This window comes from Aulonocara sp. 'chitande type north' Nkhata Bay, linkage group LG3 (genome assembly GCF_057382095.1).
Source record: "Aulonocara sp. 'chitande type north' Nkhata Bay isolate Kocher_YH1m ecotype deep benthic linkage group LG3, A_spYH_male_GT1.1, whole genome shotgun sequence".
In the NCBI taxonomy this organism is placed as follows: domain Eukaryota; kingdom Metazoa; phylum Chordata; class Actinopteri; order Cichliformes; family Cichlidae; genus Aulonocara; species Aulonocara sp. 'chitande type north' Nkhata Bay.
In genome coordinates, this window is record NC_141346.1 from 56,996,583 (window position 1) to 57,010,509 (window position 13,927).

At 42.6% G+C, this 13,927-nt stretch overlaps 1 long non-coding RNA gene across 1 annotated transcript; it reads right to left on the reverse strand.

Moving 5' to 3' along the window:
* Nucleotides 1–7,488: 7,488 nt before the first annotated feature.
* On the reverse strand, nt 7,489–8,115 carry LOC147336261 (uncharacterized). Its single transcript, XR_015128263.1, has 3 exons — nt 7,957–8,115; nt 7,739–7,874; nt 7,489–7,658 (listed from the first exon to the last, which is right to left on the reverse strand). It is a non-coding gene; the product is annotated as an uncharacterized LOC147336261 (long non-coding RNA).
* Between the last annotated feature and the right edge of the window lie 5,812 nt (nt 8,116–13,927).

Genomic DNA, 13,927 nt, shown 5'->3' on the forward strand with positions numbered 1-13,927 from the left:
CTGAAACCATTAAATAACTAACCAGCCTGTGCCAGGGATCTGTGTCAGCTGATCTTTGCGACCATGCACTGAACTTTTAGATCAAATAAACTAAGCTGAAACCATTAAATAACTAACCAGCCTGTGCCAGCGATCTTTGTCAGCTGATCCCTGCGAACGTGGACTGAAGTTTTAGATAAAATAAACTAAGCTGAAACCATTAAATAACTAACCAGTCTGTACCAGCGATCTGTGTCAGCTGATCCCTGCGAACGTGGACTGAAGTTTTAGATCAAATAAACCAAACCTAAACCATTAAATAACTAACCAGCCTGTGCCAGCGATCTGTGTCAGCTGATCCCTGCAACCGTGCACTGAAGTTTTAGATTAAATAAACCAAACCTAAACCATTAAATAACTAACCAGCCTGTGCCAGCTATCTTTGTCATCTGATCCCTGCAACCGTGCACTGAAGTTTTAGATAAACTTGGCTGAAACCATTAAATAACTAACCAGCCTGTACCAGCGATCTGTGTCAGCTGATCCCTGCAACCGTGCACTGAAGTTTTAGATAAACTAAGCTGAAACCATTAAATAACTAACCAGCCTGTGCCAGCGATCTGTGTCAGCTGATCCCTGCAACCGTGCACTGAAGTTTTAGATCAAATAAACTAAGTTGAAACTATTAAATAACTAACCAGCCTGTGCCAGCGATCTGTGTCAGCTGATCCCTGCAACCGTGCACTGAAGTTTTAGATCAAATAAACTAAGTTGAAACCATTAAATAACTAACCAGCCTGTGCCAGCGATCTGTGTCAGCTGATCCCTGCAACCGTGCACTGAAGTCTTAGATAAACTAAGCTGAAACCATTAAATAACTGACCAGCCTGTGACAGCGATCTGTTTCAGCTGATCCCTGCGAACGTGGACTGAAGTCTTAGATCAAAATAAACTAAGCTGAAACCACAAAATAACTAACCAGCCTGTGCCAGCAATCTGTGTCAGCTGATCCCTGCAACCGTGCACTGAAGTTTTAGATTAAATAAACCAAACCTAAACCATTAAATAACTAACCAGCCTGTGCCAGCGATCTGTGTCAGCTGATCCCTGCAACCGTGCACTGAAGTTTTAGATAAAATAAACTAAGCTGAAACCATTAAATAACTAACCAGCATGTGCCAGCGATCTGTGTCAGCTGATTCCTGCAACCGTGCACTGAAGTTTTAGATCAAATAAACTAAGTTGAAACTATTAAATAACTAACCAGCCTGTGCCAGCGATCTGTGTCAGCTGATCCCTGCAACCATGCACTGAAGTTTTAGATCAAATAAACTAAGCTGAAACCATTAAATAACCAACCAGGCTGTGCCAGAGATCTGTGTCAGCTGATCCCTGCGAACGTGGACTGAAGTTGTAAATCAAATAAACTAAGCTGAAACCATTAAATAACTAACCAGCGATCTGTGTCAGCTGATCCCTGCGACCGTGCACTGAAGTTTTAGAGAAAATAAACTAAGTTGAAACCATTAAATAACTAACCAGCGTGTGTCAGGGATCTGTGTTAGCTGATCCCTGCAACCGTGCACTGAAGTTTTACAGAAAATAAACTAAGTTGAAACCATTAAATAACTAACCAGCGTGTGTCAGGGATCTGTGTCAGCTGATCTTTGCGACCATGCACTGAAGTTTTAGATCAAATAAACTAAGCTGAAACCATTAAATAACTAACCAGCCTGTGCCAGCGATCTTTGTCAGCTGATCCCTGCGAACGTGGACTGAAGTTTTAGATAAAATAAACTAAGCTGAAACCATTAAATAACTAACCAGTCTGTACCAGCGATCTGTGTCAGCTGATCCCTGCGAACGTGGACTGAAGTTTTAGATCAAATAAACCAAACCTAAACCATTAAATAACTAACCAGCCTGTGCCAGCGATCTGTGTCAGCTGATCCCTGCAACCGTGCACTGAAGTTTTAGATTAAATAAACCAAACCTAAACCATTAAATAACTAACCAGCATGTGCCAGCGATCTGTGTCAGCTGATTCCTGCAACCGTGCACTGAAGTATTAGATAAACTAAGCTGAAACCATTAAATAACTAACCAGCCTGTGCCAGCGATCTGTGTCAGCTGATCCCTGCAACCGTGCACTGAAGTTTTAGATCAAATAAACTAAGTTGAAACTATTAAATAACTAACCAGCCTGTGCCAGCGATCTGTGTCAGCTGATCCCTGCAACCGTGCACTGAAGTTTTAGATCAAATAAACTAAGTTGAAACCATTAAATAACTAACCAGCCTGTGCCAGCGATCTGTGTCAGCTGATCCCTGCAACCGTGCACTGAAGTTTTAGATAAACTAAGCTGAAACCATTAAATAACTAACCAGCCTGTGCCAGCGATCTGTGTCAGCTGATCCCTGCAACCGTGCACTGAAGTTTTAGATCAAATAAACTAAGTTGAAACTATTAAATAACTAACCAGCCTGTGCCAGCGATCTGTGTCAGCTGATCCCTGCAACCGTGCACTGAAGTTTTAGATCAAATAAACTAAGTTGAAACTATTAAATAACTAACCAGCCTGTGCCAGCGATCTGTGTCAGCTGATCCCTGCGAACGTGCACTGAAGTTTTAGATCAAAAAAACTAAGTTGAATCCATTAAATAACTGACCAGCCTGTGCCAGCGATCTGTTTCAGCTGATCCCTGCGAACGTGGACTGAAGTCTTAGATCAAAATAAACTAAGCTGAAACCATTAAATAACTAACCAGCCTGTGCCAGCGATCTGTGTCAGCTGATCCCTGCAACCGTGCACTGAAGTTTTAGATCAAATAAACTAAGCTGAAACCATTGAATAACTAACCAGCCTGTGCCAGCGATCTTTGTCAGCTGATCCTTGCAAACGTGCACTGAAGTTTTAGATAAAATTAACTAGGTTGAAACCATTAAATAACTAACCAGCGTGTGTCAGGGATCTGTGTTAGTTGATCCCTGCGACCGTGCACTGAAGTTTTAGATCAAATAAACTAAGCTGAAACCATTAAATAACTAACCAGCCTGTGCCAGCGATCTGTGTCAGCGGATCCCTGCGACCGTGCACTGAAGTTTTAGATAAAATAAACTAAGCTGAAACCATTAAATAACTAACCAGCCTGTGCCAGCGCTCTGTGTCAACTGATCCCTGCAACCGTGCACTGAATTTTTAGAGAAAATAAACTAAGCTGAAACCATTAAATAACCAACCAGGCTGTGCCAGGGATCTGTGTCAGCTGATCCCTGCGAACGTGGACTGAAGTCATAGATCAAATAAACTAAGCTGAAACCATTAAATAACTAACCAGCCTGTGCCAGCGATCTGTGTCAGCGGATCCCTGCGACCGTGCACTGAAGTTTTAGATAAAATAAACTAAGCTGAAACCATTAAATAACTAACCAGCCTGTGCCAGCGCTCTGTGTCAACTGATCCCTGCAACCGTGCACTGAATTTTTAGAGAAAATAAACTAAGCTGAAACCATTAAATAACCAACCAGGCTGTGCCAGGGATCTGTGTCAGCTGATCCCTGCGAACGTGGACTGAAGTCATAGATCAAATAAACTAAGCTGAAACCATTAAATAACCAACCAGCCTGTGCGAGCGATCTGTGTCAGCTGATCCCTGCAACCGTGCACTGAAGTTTTAGAGAAAATAAACTAAGTTGAAACCATTAAATAACTAACCAGCGTGTGCCAGCGATCTGTGTTAGCTGATCCCTGCAACCGTGCACTGAAGTTTTAGATCAAATAAACTAAGTTGAAACTATTAAATAACTAACCAGCGTGTGCCAGCGATCTGTGTCAGCTGATCCCTGCAACCGTGCACTGAAGTTTTAGATCAAATAAACTAAGCTGAAACCATTAAATAACCAACCAGGCTGTGCCAGAGATCTGTGTCAGCTGATCCCTGCGAACGTGGACTGAAGTTGTAAATCAAATAAACTAAGCTGAAACCATTAAATAACTAACCAGCGATCTGTGTCAGCTGATCCCTGCGACCGTGCACTGAAGTTTTAGAGAAAATAAACTAAGTTGAAACCATTAAATAACTAACCAGCGTGTGTCAGGGATCTGTGTTAGCTGATCCCTGCAACCGTGCACTGAAGTTTTACAGAAAATAAACTAAGTTGAAACCATTAAATAACTAACCAGCGTGTGTCAGGGATCTGTGTCAGCTGATCTTTGCGACCATGCACTGAAGTTTTAGATCAAATAAACTAAGCTGAAACCATTAAATAACTAACCAGCCTGTGCCAGCGATCTTTGTCAGCTGATCCCTGCGAACGTGGACTGAAGTTTTAGATAAAATAAACTAAGCTGAAACCATTAAATAACTAACCAGTCTGTACCAGCGATCTGTGTCAGCTGATCCCTGCGAACGTGGACTGAAGTTTTAGATCAAATAAACCAAACCTAAACCATTAAATAACTAACCAGCCTGTGCCAGCGATCTGTGTCAGCTGATCCCTGCAACCGTGCACTGAAGTTTTAGATTAAATAAACCAAACCTAAACCATTAAATAACTAACCAGCGATCTGTGTCAGCGGATCCCTGCGACCGTGTACTGAAGTTTTAGATAAAATACACTAAGCTGAAACCATTAAATAACTAACCAGCGATCTGTGTCAGCGGATCCCTGCGACCGTGTACTGAAGTTTAAGATAAAATAAACTAAGTTGAAACCATTAAATAACTAACCAGCCTGTGCAAGGGATCTGTTTCAGCTGATCTTTGCGAACGTGCACTGAAGTCTTAGATCAAATAAACTAACCTGAAACCATTAAATAACCAACCAGCCTGTGCGAGCGATCTGTGTCAGCTGATCCCTGCAACCGTGCACTGAAGTTTTAGATCAAATAAACTAAGCTGAAACCATTAAATAACCAACCAGGCTGTGCCAGAGATCTGTGTCAGCTGATCCCTGCGAACGTGTACTGAAGTTTTAGATCAAATAAACTAAGCTGAAACCACTAAATAACTAACCAGCCTGTGCCAGCGATCTGTGTCAGCTGATCCCTGCAACCGTGCACTGAATTTTTAGAGAAAATAAACTAAGTTGAAACCATTAAATAACTAACCAGTGTGTGTCAGGGATCTGTGTCAGCTGATCTTTGCGACCATGCACTGAAGTTTTAGATCAAATAAACAAAGCTGAAACCATTAAATAACTAAAGAGAGATCTGTGTCAGCTGATCACTGCGACCGTGCACTGAAGTTTTAGATCAAATAAACTAAGCTGAAACCATTAAATAACTAACCAGCCTGTGCCAGAGATCTGTGTCAGCTGATCTTTGCGACCATGCACTGAAGTCTTAGATCAAATAAACTAACCTGAAACCATTTAAATAACTAACCAGCCTGTGACAGCGATCTGTGTCAGCTGATCCCTGCAACCGTGCACTGAAGTTTTAGATCAAATAAACTAAGCTGAAACCATTAAATAACTAACCAGCCTGTGACAGCGATCTGTGTCAGCTGATCCCTGCAACCGTGCACTGAAGTTTTAGATCAAATAAACAAACCTGAAACCATTTAAATATCTAACCAGCCTGTGCCAGCGATCTGTGTCAGCGGATCCCTGCGACCGTGCACTGAAGTTTTAGATAAAATAAACTAAGTTGAAACCATTAAATAACTAACCAGCCTGTGCAAGGGATCTGTGTCAGGTGATCCCTGCAACCGTGCACTGAAGTTTTAGATAAACTAAGCTGAAACCATTAAATAACTAACCAGCCTGTGCCAGCGATCTGTTTCAGCTGATCTTTGCGAATGTGCACTGAAGTCTTAGATCAAAATAAACTAAGCTGAAACCACGAAATAACTAACCAGCCTGTGCCAGCGATCTGTGTCAGCTGATCCCTGCAACCGTGCACTGAAGTTTTAGATCAAATAAACTAAGTTGAAACCATTAAATAACTAACCAGCCTGTGCAAGGGATCTGTGTCAGCTGATACCTGCAACCGCGCACTGAAGTTTTAGATAAACTTGGCTGAAACCATTAAATAACTAACCAGCCTGTACCAGCGATCTGTTTCAGCTGATCCCTGCAATCGTGCACTGAAGTTTTAGATCAAATAAACTAAGTTAAAACCATTAAATAACTAACCAGCCTGTGCCAGGGATCTGTGTCAGCTGATCCCTGCAACCGTGCACTGAAGTTTTAGATAAACTAAGCTGAAACCATTAAATAACTAACCAGCCTGTGCCAACGATCTGTGTCAGCTGATCCCTGCAACCGTGCACTGAAGTTTTAGATAAACTAAGCTGAAACCATTAAATAACTAACCAGCCTGTGCCAGCGATCTGTTTCAGCTGATCCCTGCAACCGTGCACTGAAGTCTTAGATCAAATAAACTAAGCTGAAACCACGAAATAACTAACCAGCCTGTGTCAGCGATCTGTGTCAGCTGATCCCTGCAACCGTGCACTGAAGTCTTAGATCAAATAAACTAAGCTGAAACCATTAAATAACTAACCAGCCTGTGCCAGCGATCTGTGTCAGCTGATCCCTGCAACCGTGCACTGAAGTTTTAGATAAAATAAACTAAGCTGAAACCATTAAATAACTAACCAGCGATCTGTGTCAGCTGATCCCTGCAACCGTGCACTGAAGTTTTAGATAAAATAAACTAAGCTGAAACCATTAAATAACTAACCAGCCTGTGCCAGCGATCTGTGTCAGCTGATCCCTGCGAACGTGGACTGAAGTTTTAGATCAAATAAACAAAGTTGAAACCATTAAATAACTAACCAGCCTGTGCCAGCGATCTGTGTCAGCTGATCCCTGCAACCGTGCACTGAAGTTTTAGAGAAAATTAACTAAGCTGAAACCATTAAATAACTAACCAGCCTGTGCCAGGGATCTGTGTCAGCTGATCTTTGCGACCATGCACTGAAGTCTTAGATCAAATAAACTAACCTGAAACCATTAAATAACTAACCAGCCTGTGCCAGCGATCTGTGCCAACTGATCCCTGCGACCGTGCACTGAAGTTTTAGATAAAATAAACTAAGCTGAAACCATTAAATAACTAACCAGCCTGTGCCAGCGATCTGTGTCAGCTGATCCCTGCGACCGTGCACTGAAGTTTTAGATAAAATAAACTAAGCTGAAACCATTAAATAACTAACCAGCGATCTGTGTCAGCGGATCCCTGCGACCGTGCACTGAAGTTTAAGATAAAATAAACTAAGTTGAAACCATTAAATAACTAACCAGCCTGTACCAGCGATCTGTGTCAGCTGATCCCTGCAATCGTGCACTGAAGTTTTAGATCAAATAAACTAAGCTGAAACCATTAAATAACTAACCAGCCTGTGCCAGCGATCTGTGTCAGCTGATCCCTGCAACCGTGCACTGAAGTTTTAGATAAAATAAACTAAGCTGAAACCATTAAATAACTAACCAGCCTGTGCCAGCGATCTGTGTCAGCTGATTCCTGCGAACGTGGACTTGTCATGAACCGAAGTTCCGAGCGCAGGCAGGACCCAGTAGCAGAACACACACACTAGGGAATGAGCGAATAAAGAAAGTAATTTTTTATTGAAACTAAAGGTGTCCCGTGAGGGTAGCCAGAAAAACAACGGGTGAAACCAGATGAAACCGAGGGACCGCACAGGGAACGCCGAGAGCGGGGCTGTGAGAGGCTGTAAAACAAAAAGAGAGACAGATTACTGGGGTGCGGAAAAAAGGCAGCATACGAGGGAAGGTGGAGTGTGCGTCTCACGGTGATAGCCGGGCCGAGAGAACCAGAGGGGGGTGGAGCTCCAAAAGGGGTCGAGACGGCGAAGCTGAATGTGAACCGAATCTCAGGCGGACAGGTGGACAGGCAGGTGGCTCAAAAAAACACGCCGAGTTGTGATCTGGGTACACAGGGAAAGAAAAACAGTGTTAGGTCCGATGGAGAGTTTGTCATACGAGTTCTTTTCCGCAGGCGTACGTTACCGCTGAGAGGCGACTACGGACTGGCGTGGAGCAGCAGGTAGGGCAGGATTAAATAGTCCACCTGGTGATCGCCTGGGATGGGATGCAGGTGTGGGGTTAGCAGCCACGCTCGTGGGCGTGGACATCCCAGCAGCACCCCGGACGCCGGGCCGCGGACCATGACAGGACTGAAGTTTTAGATAAAATAAACTAAGTTGAAACCATTAAATAACTAACCAGCGTGTGTCAGGGATCTGTGTTAGTTGATCCCTGCGACCGTGCACTGAAGTTTTAGATAAAATAAACTAAGTTGAAACCATTAAATAACCAACCAGCCTGTGCCAGCGCTCTGTGTCAACTGATCCCTGCAACCGTGCACTGAATTTTTAGAGAAAATAAACTAAGTTGAAACCATAAAAATAACTAACCAGCCTGTGCCAGCGATCTGTTTCAGCTGATCTTTGCGAACGTGCACTGAAGTCTTAGATCAAATAAACTAAGCTGAAAATATTAAATAACCAACCAGCCTGTGCCAGCGCTCTGTGTCAACTGATCCCTGCAACCGTGCACTGAAGTTTTAGATAAACTAAGCTGAAACCATTAAATAACTAACCAGCCTGTGCCAGCGATCTGTGTCAACTGATCCCTGCAACCGTGCACTGAAGTTTTAGATAAACTAAGCTGAAACCATTAAATAACTAACCAGCCTGTGCCAGCGATCTGTGTCAGCTGATCTTTGCGATCATGCCCTGAAGTCTTAGATCAAATAAACTAACCTGAAACCATTAAATAACTAACCAGCCTGTGCCAGCGATCTGTGTCAGCTGATCCCTGCAACCGTGCACTGAAGTTTTAGATCAAATAAACTAAGTTGAAACCATTAAATAACTAACCAGCCTGTGCCAGCGATCTGTGTCAGCTGATCCCTGCGACCGTGCACTGAAGTTTTAGATAAAATAAACTAAGCTGAAACCATTAAATAACTAACCAGCGATCTGTGTCAGCGGATCCCTGCGACCGTGCACTGAAGTTTTAGATAAAATAAACTAAGTTGAAACCATTAAATAACTAACCAGCCTGTGCAAGGGATCTGTGCCAGCGATCTGTTTCAGCTGATCTTTGCGAACGTGCACTGAAGTCTTAGATCAAATAAACTAACCTGAAACCATTAAATAACTAACCAGCCTGTACCAGCGATCTGTTTCAGCTGATCCCTGCAACCGTGCACTGAAGTTTTAGATAAACTAAGCTGAAACCATTAAATAACTAACCAGCCTGTACCAGCGATCTGTTTCAGCTGATCCCTGCAATCGTGCACTGAAGTTTTAGATCAAATAAACTAAGCTGAAACCATTAAATAACTAACCAGCCTGTGCCAGGGATCTGTGTCAGCTGATCCCTGCAACCGTGCACTGAAGTTTTAGATCAAATAAACTAAGCTGAAACCATTAAATAACTATCCAGCCTGTGCCAGCGATCTGTGTCAGCTGATCCCTGCAATCGTGCACTGAAGTTTTAGATCAAATAAACTAAGCTGAAATCATTAAATAACTATCCAGCCTGTGCCAGCGATCTGTGTCAGCTGATCCCTGCAACCGTGCACTGAAGTTTTAGATCAAATAAACTAAGCTGAAACCATTAAATAACTAACCAGCCTGTCCCAGCGATCTGTGTCAGCTGATCTTTGCGACCATGCCCTGAAGTATTAGATCAAATAAACTAACCTGAAACCATTAAATAACTAACCAGCCTGTGCGAGCGATCTGTGTCAGCTGATCCCTGCAACCGTGCACTGAAGTTTTAGATCAAATAAACTAAGCTGAAACCATTAAATAACCAACCAGCGATCTGTGTCAGCTGATCCCTGCGACCGTGCACTGAAGTTTTAGAGAAAATAAACTAAGTTGAAACCATTAAATAACTAACCAGCGTGTGTCAGGGATCTGTGTTAGCTGATCCCTGCAACTGTGCACTGAAGTTTTACAGAAAATAAAGTAAGCTGAAACCATTAAATAACTAACCAGCCTGTGCCAGGGATCTGTGTCAGCTGATCTTTGCGACCATGCACTGAAGTCTTAGATCAAATAAACTAACCTGAAACCATTAAATAACTAACCAGCCTGTGCCAGCGATCTGTGCCAACTGATCCCTGCAACCGTGCACTGAAGTTTTAGATAAACTTGGCTGAAACCATTAAATAACTAACCAGCCTGTGCCAGCGATCTGTGTCAGCTGATCCCTGCGAACGTGGACTGAAGTTTTAGATCAAATAAACTAACCTGAAACCATTAAATAACTAACCAGCCTGTGCCAGCGATCTGTGCCAACTGATCCCTGCAACCGTGCACTGAAGTTTTAGATAAACTTGGCTGAAACCATTAAATAACTAACCAGCCTGTGCCAGCGATCTGTGTCAGCTGATCCCTGCGAACGTGGACTGAAGTTTTAGATCAAATAAACAAAGCTGAAACCATTAAATAACTAACCAGCGATCTGTGTCAGCTGATCCCTGCGACCGTGCACTGAAGTTTTAGATAAAATAAACTAAGTGAAACCATTAAATAACTAACCAGCCTGTGCGAGCGATCTGTGTCAGCTGATCCCTGCAACTGTGCACTGAAGTTTTAGAGAAAATAAACTAAGTTGAAACCATTAAATAACTAACCAGCGTGTGTCAGGGATCTGTGTTAGCTGATCCCTGCAACTGTGCACTGAAGTTTTACAGAAAATAAAGTAAGCTGAAACCATTAAATAACTAACCAGCCTGTGCCAGCGATCTGTGCCAACTGATCCCTGCAACCATGCACTGAAGTTTTAGATAAACTTGGCTGAAACCATTAAATAACTAACCAAACTGTGCCAGCGATCTGTGTCAGCTGATCCCTGCGAACGTGGACTGAAGTTTTAGATCAAATAAACTAACCTGAAACCATTAAATAACTAACCAGCCTGTGCCAGCGATCTGTGTCAGCTGATCCCTGCAACCGTGCACTGAAGTTTTAGATAAACTAAGCTGAAACCATTAAATAACTAACCAGCCTGTGCCAGCGATCTGTGTCAGCGGATCCCTGCGACCGTGCACTGACGTTTTAGAGAAAATAAACTAAGTTGAAACCATTAAATAACTAACCGGCCTGTGCGAGCGATCTGTGTCAGCTGATCCCTGCAACCGTGCACTGAAGTTTTAGATAAACTAAGCTGAAACCATTAAATAACTAACCAGCCTGTGCCAGGGATCTGTGTCAGCTGATCCCTGCAACTGTGCACTGAAGTTTTAGATAAACTAAGCTGAAACAATTAAATAACTAACCAGCCTGTGCCAGCAATCTGTTTCAGCTGATCTTTGCGAACGTGCACTGAAGTCTTAGATCAAAATAAACTAAGCTGAAACCACGAAATAACTAACCAGCCTGTGCCAGGGATCTGTGTCAGCTGATCCCTGCAACCGTGCACTGAAGTTTTAGATCAAATAAACTAAGCTGAAACCATTAAATAACTAACCAGCCTGTGCCAGCGATCTGTGTCAGCTGATCCCTGTGAACGTGGACTGAAGTTTTAGATCAAATAAACAAAGCTGAAACCATTAAATAACTAACCAGCGATCTGTGTCAGCTGATCACTGCGACCGTGCACTGAAGTTTTAGATAAAATAAACTAAGTTGAAACCATTAAATAACTAACCAGCGTGTGCCAGCGATCTGTGTCAGCTGATCCCTGCAACCGTGCACTGAAGTTTTAGATAAAATAAACTAAGTTGAAACCATTAAATAACTAACCAGCGTGTGCCAGCGATCTGTGTCAGCTGATCCCTGCAACCGTGCACTGAAGTCTTAGATAAACTAAGCTGAAACCATTAAATAACTAACCAGCCTGTACCAGCGATCTGTTTCAGCTGATCCCTGCAATCGTGCACTGAAGTTTTAGATCAAATAAACTAAGCTGAAACCATTAAATAACTAACCAGCGATCTGTGTCAGCTGATCCCTGCGAACGTGGACTGAAGTTTTAGATCAAATAAACAAAGCTGAAACCATTAAATAACTAACCAGCGATCTGTGTCAGCTGATCCCTGCGACCGTGCACTGAAGTTTTAGATCAAATAAACTAAGCTGAAACCATTAAATAACTAACCAGCGTGTGCCAGCGATCTGTGTCAGCTGATCCCTGCAACCGTGCACTGAAGTCTTAGATCAAATAAACTAAGCTGAAACCATTAAATAACTAACCAGCCTGTGCCAGCGATCTGTGTCAGCTGATCCCTGCGAACGTGGACTGAAGTTTTAGATCAAATAAACAAAGCTGAAACCATTAAATAACTAACCAGCGATCTGTGTCAGCTGATCCCTGCGACCGTGCACTGAAGTTTTAGATAAAATAAACTAAGCTGAAACCATTAAATAACTAACCAGCGATCTGTGTCATCGGATCCCTGCGACCGTGCACTGAAGTTTAAGATAAAATAAACTAAGTTGAAACCATTAAATAACTAACCAGCCTGTACCAGCGATCTGTGTCAGCTGATCCCTGCAATCGTGCACTGAAGTTTTAGATAAACTAAGCTGAAACCATGAAATAACTAACCAGCCTGTGCCAGCGAGCTGTGTCAGCTGATCTTTGCGATCATGCCCTGAAGTCTTAGATCAAATAAACTAACCTGAAACCATTAAATAACTAACCAGCCTGTGCCAGCGATCTGTGTCAGCTGATCCCTGCGACCGTGCACTGAAGTTTCAGATAAAATAAACTAAGCTGAAACCATTAAATAACTAACCAGCGATCTGTGTCAGCGGATCCCTGCGACCGTGCACTGAAGTTTTAGATAAAATAAACTAAGTTGAAACCATTAAATAACTAACCAGCGATCTGCGTCAGCGGATCCCTGCGACCGTGCACGGAAGTTTTAGATAAAATAAACTAAGTTGAAACCATTAAATAACTAACCAGCCTGTGCAAGGGATCTGTGCCAGCGATCTGTTTCAGCTGATCTTTGCGAACGTGCACTGAAGTCTTAGATCAAATAAACTAACCTGAAACCATTAAATAACTAACCAGCCTGTACCAGCGATCTGTTTCAGCTGATCCCTGCAACCGTGCACTGAAGTTTTAGATAAACTAAGCTGAAACCATTAAATAACTAACCAGCCTGTACCAGCGATCTGTTTCAGCTGATCCCTGCAATCGTGCACTGAAGTTTTAGATCAAATAAACTAAGCTGAAACCATTAAATAACTAACCAGCCTGTGCCAGGGATCTGTGTCAGCTGATCCCTGCAACCGTGCACTGAAGTTTTAGATCAAATAAACTAAGCTGAAACCATTAAATAACTAACCAGCCTGTGCCAGCAATCTGTTTCAGCTGATCTTTGCGAACGTGCACTGAAGTCTTAGATCAAAATAAACTAAGCTGAAACCACGAAATAACTAACCAGCCTGTGCCAGGGATCTGTGTCAGCTGATCCCTGCAACCGTGCACTGAAGTTTTAGATCAAATAAACTAAGCTGAAACCACTAAATAACTAACCAGCCTGTGCCAGGGATCTGTGTCAGCTGATCCCTGCAACCGTGCACTGAAGTTTTAGATCAAATAAACTAAGCTGAAACCATTAAATAACTAACCAGCGATCTGTGTCAGCTGATCACTGCGACCGTGCACTGAAGTTTTAGATAAAATAAACTAAGTTGAAACCATTAAATAACTAACCAGCCTGTGCCAGGGATCTGTGTCAGCTGATCCCTGCAACCGTGCACTGAAGTCTTAGATCAAATAAACTAAGCTGAAACCATTAAATAACTAACCAGCCTGTGCCAGCGATCTGTGTCAGCTGATCCCTGCGACCGTGCACTGAAGTTTTAGATAAAATAAACTAAGCTGAAACCATTAAATAACTAACCAGCGATCTGTGTCAGCGGATCCCTGCGACCGTGCACTGAAGTTTAAGATAAAATAAACTAAGTTGAAACCATTAAATAACTAACCAGCCTGTACCAGCGAT